This window comes from Schistocerca piceifrons, chromosome 8, assembly GCF_021461385.2.
Source record: "Schistocerca piceifrons isolate TAMUIC-IGC-003096 chromosome 8, iqSchPice1.1, whole genome shotgun sequence".
NCBI lineage: Eukaryota > Metazoa > Arthropoda > Insecta > Orthoptera > Acrididae > Schistocerca > Schistocerca piceifrons.
Window position 1 is genome coordinate 345,572,561 of NC_060145.1, and position 11,292 is coordinate 345,583,852.

General features: G+C 36.9%; 1 protein-coding gene across 1 annotated transcript in view; it reads left to right on the plus strand.

Moving 5' to 3' along the window:
• LOC124711703 (translocation protein SEC63 homolog) overlaps positions 1 to 3,704 on the plus strand; it is a 178,484-nt gene extending 174,780 nt beyond the window's left edge. Inside the window, exon 17 of the mRNA XM_047241905.1 lies at positions 2,215 to 3,704. The gene's annotated coding sequence lies outside the window, so the exon portion shown is untranslated. The remainder of the gene's footprint in view (positions 1 to 2,214) is intronic.
• Positions 3,705 to 11,292: the final 7,588 nt, after the last annotated feature.

Sequence of the window (11,292 nt, forward strand, 5' to 3'; positions counted from 1 at the left end):
CAGTGCCACCTAAGCGGCCAGCCAGCCAGCAGACGCTAGACTTGGTCTCAGTTATGATTTGACTGTTAAAGTGTACACACGTCTTACTCTGTTTACTTGATCTGTGACTTTCATGTATTGTGTCTTCCTTGAAATATATTTGTTCAACTTGAAGTTATAACAGTCTATTCTTTCCTGTTAGGTGTCCATTTGTGTGTATGATTCACACCTACCTTAGATTTTACATGGATCATTTTTACTGTTGATAAGATTCCATATTATTTATATGGATCATTTTATTGTTGTCTAAGCCCTATGACTGTTTCTCTTTTCATGCAATATGTAACATTTAAGTTTATTTTATATTTCCACTATATGTAATTTTTGATGTTTCTTTTTTCTGTGAATATAACTTCCCTGTATTGATGTAATATATCCTATTTGTAGGTGTTGTTACTTCTTCTCAGTAAGACAGGTTACATCTGTTGAAACCTAGGTAAAGGTTTGAATAAACTTTTGACATGCAACTGGTTGGCTGAATGATTCTCATTGTATCCATGCAGGATTTTGTTACACAGTAATAAAACATTCTAGTTCTGTAGAAGAATTTTGAAAGTTGCCTGGATGGGTAGAATGATGAATGTCAGTGAGCTGGAGTGAAGGAATGGAAAAAAGTTTGATGAATATAGAAGAAAACTTAACTAGATGGGTTGTATTTTGAGATATGATAAGTTATGTGTGCTATTTTGAAGATACAGTCAAGGGGTAAATTGCTAAGGATAAATCGACCTTGTTGGAAAGCCAGTGTTTGGATTAATGAGTTGAAAGGAGGAGGAATAATCTCAAATAAAACACAGAACTCTCATGTAATTAAACGTAAACAGCATAGAATGCATTTGTCTAACTGAATAGCTGCCATAATAATGTTTGAGAGTACAGAAAAAGTAAACAAATTGTTTATTCCTCCAGTAAAACACCAACCAGTAGATAGGGTAACATAGTGGATCGACGCCAAAGATGGTAAAGTGTCAAACTTTTAGAATTAGATATTTCTCATATTTCTCACTATAGTATTAGAGGCAACACAAAAAAGATATTGATAAAAGTGAGTCTTAATTGAAAAAAATTATTGAGAACAATCACTAAAAGATAACATCACAAAAAATGGAAATGATCGTATGGCGTCAGTGGCCGGGAGTTCCCAGACGGGAAGTTCGGCTGCCAAGTGCAGGTCTTATTGAGTGCGATGCCACATTGGGTGACTTGCGCATCAACAATGGGGATGAAATGATGATGATGATTACAGCACAACACCCTGAGGGGAGAAAATCTCCCACCCCAGCCTGGAATTGAACTCGGGGCTCCGGTGCATGGCCTTCCAATGCGCTGACCATTCAGCTAATGGGACGGACATTACACAAAGTGGACCAGAAAGGAAATAAATAATTGAAAGCAAGTTTTGAAAAAAATTCAAATTAAAATTTAAAATACTACACCAGCAGAGAGGGCATAAAAATTTGTTTTAGATTATAGGAAGACAAATGCCAAACTCATTTGGCAAATATTCTAATAATCAATGCAAGAGGAACTGTTGACGTGGTTGCAAAGTTCTCTGAAGGTGATTAACAGGAGGAGGAAAGCTCTTTTAGCAATGAATACTCCAGTTATCGTTTACCTCTAAACAGTCAGAGTACACCTCCATTCCTTAGCCCAGTTCATTAAAATAACAATCAGAAGGGCTGCCCAGCACATAACCTTAAGCACTGCTGATAGTAACATACAAAAATAGATCACAGCACTCACAGTATTCCGAACCAGAGGTTCCTTCTTCAGAGAGGAAAGAAGAATTGGTTTTTAAAGACAGGCATCAATTCTTCATCATAAGATTGTTCCCCATACTGGCTTGAAGCAGAGTGTTTTCAACTACACTTTTGTCTGTTTCATTCAGATTGCATTTATGATAGAAATGTTTGTGTTTATTTTCTAAAATTTCACACATAAATACACATCATTTCATGATTTGTAGAATTTCTTGCTCAGTTTGTTGTGTTTGTTGCCAGGTGTGGAATATTTTGATCTAGAAAATATTTTGACATTTTTTGTTCTGTTATTGTTGGAACGGTTATTTCACTTATTGCTGAATGTCATTTTTCATCTGCCCATGTTATTATTCAGTGCTCTCATGTATTGAGCGTACTAAAATTTAATAATTTAGAAAAAATGTTGTTGTTTCAGATCTGTACAATGTACTGAAGAAAGCAGAAGTATGACACTTGAGCTGCATGTCATATGGAGTTATGGAGTTACTCTCTCATGACACATAGACAGTACATGTGAACATGTGAACTGTTATACTTAATTTATTTGTTGTATTTGTATAATTTCCATGGGTGTGTTTTGTGTAAAGCAAATATTTTTGCATTTTTTGTGTACATCATTGCCCAACCACAGAGCAGCATTTTCTTGTATGGTTCAGTGACTACTTCTTAAAACATTCAAAGTGATAACAAGATTTGAGTGTTACCTCTCTCTCTCTCTCTCTCTCTCTCTCTCTCTCTCTCTCTCTCTCTCTCTCTCTCTTCCTTTGTTCTCTCTCTGTGGATGCGCTCATGCTGTTGAAGTGGAATGTGTGTGTGAGTGTGTGTTTGTTGCAAAAAATGGAGTTGGGACTATCATTTAATCATTCCTTGCTCGTACAGAATTAGCATGAAATGTTTTCTCTTGGATTCCTAAATGCAGCTTGTTTTGGCTTCCATTAAAAGCTATGTTTGTAATAGACATTCTAGTTTTTTATGTCACCATAGTCCCTTTTGTTCCTTTGTGACGGAACAGAGACAGGGGAAGGTTTTGCACATTATCTTGTAGTGAGGTATTTTTATTTTTGAAATAATAGGGTATTCATCTTTTTTATTGCTTTTTATGCTTGCCTGTGATTAGTGTGTGTAATGATTGGATCAGTGAAATTCGTACTCTAAAGAAAAGAGGACAGCAACTTTTTAAGTAGATGTCAATACATGTGTTCAGAAACCGAATATGGTATTATCCAGAGAAAATATGTGGAGTAATGTGGCATGTTTGTTTTTTATCCAATGTCAAAAGTTTAAAAATGATTTCAAAGAAATCATATTATTATTGCGTAAGGAATAAAAAGCAGTGGAGCCTATTTGTGATTTATTGTGTTTAGTCACTCCTGATTTCATTGTGAGGGGGAGGAAAATTCTCAAATCACATTGAATTGTATTTCAATTTTGAGATCTTTGTTCTTCATTTTTGTCTGTGCTGTTAAACAGGGAAACTCCACAAGGTCATGAGTAATTTCAGCAAAAAACTATGCCTCTAAATTGGTTGGAGGTCAAATCAAAGATCCTATTTTTGAACATACATTTCTCTACAACTATGAGGTTGGTGCTATATCCAGTACTGCTCCCATTCCCAAACAGGCCTGCATTTGTATGAGGACCTATAATATATTTTTAACTTATTTTATTGTGAATCAGTTTATGTATGTGAAAGAATGAAATTAATGTTGAAGCATTTTTATTTGATAAAAGAAAAGGTAAAACAATATAATATTGTATATATGATAACGCAACAATGTATTGTAGAAACAAAAATGTTATAATTTGTGGGTGTTGAGTAACTATTGATGTTAAATATGAGACTGTATTTTCTCAAAGGTGTTTATAAACGTCATATAATACATTGGGCATGAGCCTAAACTTTTATAATTTTATTTCTGTTTTACCTTGTGTATTGTGTGTTAAACTGGGGACCTAGAAACACCGTTGAGTCTTTGCCCCACTGTAGCCCTCAGTGGTTCACAACTGCACAACAGGCCACAGCAGTCCACCCATCTCACCACCGCCCCGCACCGAATCCAGGGTTTTTGTGCGGTTTGGCCTGCCAGGATCATCTCATACTCATACCAGACAAGTGTAATCTTAAATGTTTGCGAGATAGAGTAATTATGGTGTACACGTACGTGGAGACAGTGTTTGCACAGCATTGCCGACGTAGTGTAACTGAGGTGGAATAAGGGGAACCAGCCCACATTCGCCAAGGTAGGTAGAAAGCCGCCTTAAAAACCATCCACAGGCTGGCCAGCACACTGGACCTTGACACTAATCTACCAGGCAGATTCGTGCCGAGCACACCTCCCACTCAGGAATCAGCGCATTAGACCACGCGGCTAGCTGGGAGGCTATTTTACCTTACTTGCCTGAAAATGCAGCTCTTCACTTCCACACACAAAAAGTTTCTCAGAAGCTATATTTATGGTCATTTCCTAGTAATTGTTTAAATGCAGTGAATTAGTGCTGCCTAAAGTGCAGAGGCCAAACTGAAACTTCAGTGCATTCACATTATTCACTATAAACATCTTCCAGTAGTGAGTCAGAAAATATCCACATTGTAAACAGTCAGCTCAAGGCATTTCTGATCGTGAAGTATAATGGCACAGCAGTTGTTTCTAGTGAGCACGTACATTTGTAATATAGGTAGGCTGATAACTACAAGGGATAATGCTCAAGGTTTAACCAATAATTATAATGCTTGCAGCTTCCTCTGGCAGACAGATATAACTGTTATAAACAATTCTCAACATGTTGAGAATATAGGACAGTGTTCAGTGCACAAATAATTTCACCAATAAAATATTCCTGATTTCTGCCAGAGTTCCAGAAAAGACAGCACACTCAAACTATTATTATGATACATATCTGAAAGGTATTTATTCACACACAGACACACCATGATTTTTTAATATCTAAATGTTAGCACCATTTTCCTATTCTTAACACATTTTTTTATTGTTTTGGAGACACCAATTACTTGATCTGAAAGTGCAGTCCTGATATTGATAAATTTTCTGAAATTATTCTAACAGTGACAAATCTGTCCTCTGATTAATTCAACCACCACTCATACCATGAACGAATTCAGTTTTTTATTGACTATTCACCATTCAGTTTTACTGAATTTGCTTTCTGTTACCGGACAATCCTAGCAGAAGTTCCTGTGTTTTTCTTCCTCCCCTTCCCACCATAATTAATCAGGACTAAGCCCTGCAGCACACCTACCTCTACTTTCTGCACAGCAGCATGGCTGTGTTCTATTGCTTAAATATTAAGTCAACTAGCTGACAGAGCCAGTTTTATCAAGGTATTCATTTTGCCAGTATTCTATTAGAAATGTACCGTTTCTGTATACTGGGGCAGCTGCTTCTAGTATCTACAACACAATTTTGTACGAGTCTGTGGCAACACCTCTTCGAAACTCTGTAGGCAGCTATTTTTTTCGGCTATAGCCATTTACACTACGCAATTGAAGGCTGTCAAAAGCACTGTCAGGTGTTAAGAATTTCCGTATGTTGACTCTACTGTAGGAGTGTCTTAGTAGTAAAGAACAAATGAATTAAAACTTCATGACTGATGCATCATTGTTCCACACATCTCAGTGTTTATGACATCATATCCCTGGCACTAAATGTCATACTACGATATATTTGTGTAGGTATATTCAGCACTATGTGTATAGTGTCTGCAAATAGACTTCTTAGTAAAGAAGTAATAAATTTAAATGCCATGCATGATGCGGTAGTTTATCATGCATTTCAATGTGTATGATATCATGTATTCTGATCTATGTATCATACAGTGATGTAATTTTGTAGCTACATTCAGTTGCATATGTTGATACTCTCTGAAAAATGTGTTGTGAATAGAGTTAGTAGCAAAAACATCATGCACAATGCAGCAGTTTTTCACAAATTATGCATCTTCAGAACTGTTTGTGATATCAACATATAATTTTGTAGGAGCACTTAGCAGCATATGTGGATACTGTGTACTAATTTATTGCAAATATGTTTAGTAGCAGAGAAATAACATACTTAAATGTCGTGTATGGTGGGGAAGTTTTTTTGCACATCTCCTGAACTATGACAGGTAGATTGTTCTTAACCCCACAGAAATTGTTGCCTCACACTAAGGGATACGTGTTCCAAGTTTGAAATCTGCCCAGTAATTTAGGAGGAGATATAGGAGGGACATATCTGCCCAAACTCTTTGTCTTTGAATATGTCTGCTTGTGTCTGTATATGTGTGGATGGATATGTGTGTGTGTGCGAGTGTATACCCGTCCTTTTTTCCCCCTAAGGTAAGTCTTTCCGCTCCCGGGATTGGAATGACTCCTTACCCTCTCCCTTAAAACCCACATCCTTTCGTCTTTCCCTCTCCTTCCCTCTTTCCTGATGAGGCAACAGTTTGTTGCGAAAGTTTGAATTTTGTGTGTATGTTTGTGTTTGTTTGTGTGTCTATCGACGTGCCAGCGCTTTCGTTTGGTAAGTCACATCATCTTTGTTTTTAGATATATTTTTCCCACGTGGAATGTTTCCCTCTATTTATACATACATACATTTTTATAATGTGTATGGATTACATCTATGGATAAGTTAATTGTCCTACATTATTCAAACTTTGCAAGCAGTACATCATAAGGGATACAGTAAAAAAAAAAACTACTAAAATCACACAGCACTGGAGATATATTTTGTTTTCATGTGTAGTCAGTGCTTTATTAATTATTTCTAGGACAGCATTTGGAGCAGTATTTCCCTAACAGAAATTGAACTGCCTAGTGAAGAGAAAATCATACTTTTTAAGATAGATGCCCAGTTGTTAGTACATTAATTTGCATTGGGGCAATTGAAACAGGTCACAAATTTTATTGAATGTGCCTGTCTTGTTCTTTAAATAGTTGTATGCCCTTAGAAATTTTGATTGCCACAGGGAAAATTCAAAATTCTAACCAGACATTAAACACCAAGCGAGGTGGTGCTGTAGTAACACACTTGTCTCATATTCGCAAAGATGGCAGTTTGACTCCTACCTGTCCTTCCAAATTTAGGTTTTTGTTGATTTCCCTTAACTGCTTAAAGTGAATGCTGAAACTGTTCCTTTTTGAAGGGCACGATTAGTTTTCTTTCAAAGTCCTAGCTTGTCCTCCATCTATACTGACCTTGTCATCTATGAGACAGTTAACAGTAATCAGCTAGTGGACAACTGTTTAACTTGCATCTGTCACAAGTTTGAAAATATGAGTGAATATTCAACTGTGTGATGTAATCACAAAAAACTGTAAACTGTGGCTGCTTTCTGTTTATCAACTGCCTCATTTATTTCTCTATATTTTTATTTCAAATTCAGAAATTATTGCTTCCTCAAAAACCTAACAGAAATGAGAAAAATCAACTGTGCTGACAAAGTTCATACTTATGCACAAGAAGATTCTCAAATTGGCTGGAATTATTTGGTTTACCATATCCCATACAAGACGTGGAGTGATTGAGAATATAGTAGACTATGCTGCAAGGCCTTAGCGGGATCCTGAAGATAAGATTATAAAAAATAATTATAGTGGATCCTTAAATTAAAATATTTGTTACATTTTCTTTGCAATAACTGAAGTTTATTTAAGATTGTTTGCTGTTAGTTGATTAACTTTAGCCTCAAAGGACAAACGTGTTGCATAATTCATATAAATTAATCTTTGAACCCTACTCTCTTTAATTAGCTGCACAGGTAGAATTTGATTGCCGTCCTTCCAAGAAATTTCTTTCCAATGACTTGTGGTTTTCTTCAGTATTTAAACAGAAACAATATTCAATATGATATTCATTCTTAATGTATTGTCTTGTTGCTAACAAGTCAGTGACTAAAAATATTAGAACTATGCATTGCTAATAAACTGCTTCACTCAACATAATTAGCTTTGAAGTAGTCAACTCCAAAGTACTCAACTGCACTGGCCACTTCATACGTTAGGATGTGTGGGACACAAACCATGAATGTATCTTCTTTGTTTCAACTTTGCAGGTAAAGCAGTAGAAACTAACTCTATTACCAAGAACGTTATTCCTTACATTTAGCAGTCCTTCAGTACAAAATTTAATGAGAAAAACACAGGTTCCTTGCTACATATTTCTTTTTATTTCAAACAAACGTATCATGGATTTATTTATTTTTTATTACAACTGCTTAAGCTTGTGTTAAAACAAATGATCATACTATTATGAACTGCCTGATCAATAATCTGATTTATAGTCGCTGTTTTATTTTCATACATCACCATAATGCACCCCCTTCGGAGTGGGTATCACTTGATATCAATTGTGAATTCAGTAGGGAATTTCACCACATGTCCTGGTTAGTATCTTCCTGGGACACTTTGGATAATCTCATATCCTAGTTAGCTTACAGCTGATCAGTGGTTTTGGATGCTCATGTACAATGCCATCGAGAAGGAAAAGGCCTTGTTTGAGTCAGTCAATAGAAATGTTGACTCATCTATCTTTAATATTATTGGCGAAAAACTTGGGTATATGACAAATCAAATTGTAAGGAACTATTGTGCAAGTTCACATGGTTTATGTGCATCTGAGATCTTTGTGGATGAAAGCAGTTTCTGTGGCCTTCTTGCTGTAATCTGTAGGTTTCAACCAATGTCTCCATTTCTTCCGTTTTGTATGAAAGTGGTGGAAGGTCAGTGTCTGATGTGATTTGATGTCTCCAGCTAATTTCAATATTGTACCATACATCATTTCCACCACTGTAGAGTATTTTTTGCTTTTGGGGGCCTGGCAACTGTGATTTAGACAGCTGAATAATATTGTGGTTCAACTCATATTGGACTTTTTGCTTTCTAATATGCAGTTTGTGTATATCTAATCTGTGAGGCTTATAAAAGACTGGAAAGTTGGTTGACATTGAGATGTAATGCTTAACTTAATGTTTAACTTCTTTTGGCATGACACAGGAGTTTAGCGACACACGTATATGTCACCTATATCTGGCCGCTGAGGCTAGATTTAGTTGCCTTTTGTCCGAAAATTTAAATGTATAGCTGTTGTCCTTATTTCACCTGTCTTCAACTTAACATGTCCTCTGTATGGCAAGTAGCAATCTGTCCTTTTAAAATTTAGAGGAAATACGAAAGCAATTAATTCCTTCAGTTGCTTCAATATATACTACATTCAACAGAGTGGTGTTATCAGTTACACTTTTGTTCTTGAGATCAATCAAAGTGTGTAAATGAGTGTCTGGAGGTTTCTGGTGATTAAGGGTGGTAGTGTGGTACTGGTGTGCAAGAATCACACTCCCCCTTGGCTATTGAACTTACTTGGAGTTGCTTCGCCGACCTTCTTTTCAGGATAGCCGGCTGCGATGTCCTGTACAACTTCCTCTCCGAAGATAAGATGCTACTTTGGAGGAATTTTTTATACTTTTAAAATAACTCCGTACACTCAATAATACTTTGAACTCAATCTCACTGTATTTGAATCATACATAACAGTTTTCATACAACTAAGACATTTTTCGTAAGCTTGACACTTCCTGGTCAGTCAGAAACTATCACTTTTATTTTTCCATAAGTACAGTCTACAAATCTCTCCAAGTTTAACAAGACAACTGTCCAGACCTTGCGAAAGTAAGAGAATGGATGAATAAGTAATTGTCTCTTCTCTTCTTTCAACAACATTCAAAATGTTCACACAATAATGTTTGACTTCGCACTGAGTACAGTGCGTTTATTCCTTGAGCTGGACGTGTAACTTCTTAGGCGGGCTCGGCGACTACCTGCCCACGCTGATCATCCATCTGATACATGGCCGTCGTGCACACACATAATTGTGGTGCAGTAGACAATGTTCTACTTTACCACACTCATCTCTAAAATAACGCGTGTTCGAGACGGTGGAAGAATTTACCCCGAAATTCTCAAGGCACTAGCTATCCCCCCCTCCCCCCTTAGCTCAAACACACAATATTTTATACATGTTTGTTATGTACATCAATACTGTATTCATATAATATTACTTTACGTTTCCATCAATTTATATAACTTTTTTTTAGCCGTCGGGTACTTCGTTTATAGCTCTCTTTCCTTTTCCGTGTTAATACCATTATAATCATGGACTTTTTGATCAATGTAAACTTTGTAAGGACAAGAATCTTTCTGTTCCCTTTCCATTTGTAAACTCCAAGTGTGCATTACCCAAACGTATGCTGTTATTTACCCTTAATACTTCGCGTACTACTTTTTCTAAGTATGAATTTATTCAATACCTTTTACAATCTGGAGGAACTCTGGGTAAATAAAGATGTTCTTTTCAACACATGTAACTTCAAACAAACATAACAATGCGAGTGGAAACAAGAATTCAAACTTACCAGAATATCCCCTACAAAATGTGTGATTTTTGTCATGATACTGCCCTTTTCCTTTAGGCACGGTACCTATACATCACGTACAGGTTGATACTATGAAAGCACTACCTCCTTCCGTTTTGGTAAGTACGCCCCTTTAAACAAATTCCTAATATACTATGGTACAGGTCAATCCCCTTCTTGTTGCCCCTGGCCACACAGTATAGGTCAACCTTTCTTGGGTCTGCCTACCTGCCCTTTTCCATCCAATCAATGCTGGGTGCACCCTCCTCCTCCTTCCTGAGTATGCTTCATAGTCCATTGCCCAAGCATACATCTTTATATACCCTAGAATTCAAATACCTCTTAGCCGGCCGGTGTGGCCGTGCGGTTAAAGGCGCTTCAGTCTGGAACCGCGTGACCGCTACGGTCGCAGGTTCGAATCCTGCCTCGGGCATGGATGTGTGTGATGTTCTTAGGTTGGTTAGGTTTAATTAGTTCTACGTTCTAGGCGACTGATGACCTCAGAAGTTGAGTCGCATAGTGCTCAGAGCCATTTCAAATACCTCTTAGAGAAATTAACATCCTACATCATTCCTTACACTCGCTTCTCAATATTTTCTTTAACCCTTTAGAGTCCTCCATTACTCTTCCAGTCCTGTGTTCCCAATAGACACCACACTTGGAAATATTATTTAATACACACACATACACACTCCCACTTATACTCTGCTTGTCCCATTATCCTACAGTTCATGAGAATAGTCGTTAGACTGACACCAATTCTGTCCACTTAAGTATACAGTGTAGCATAATGAACCACAGTATGTTCCTCCTCCTCTCATGTACACATACTAGTGTAATACTGTCATCATAACCATAAATACTCTGAGCTCTTACATATATAAACATATCCCTGTATATAACTTTACGTGATGTGGAACAGTCACCTCACATAATCAGGTGCACATACCTATCACTATGTGCACACTTTTCTCCCTCCAACAGATGATGGTTCCCACATTATCTTAAACTGTACTCTTCCTGTTTGTGTCTTTGTGTTTTCATTGTGTGTATGTGTATGGGTAGTCGTGTAGCCTGATTATTC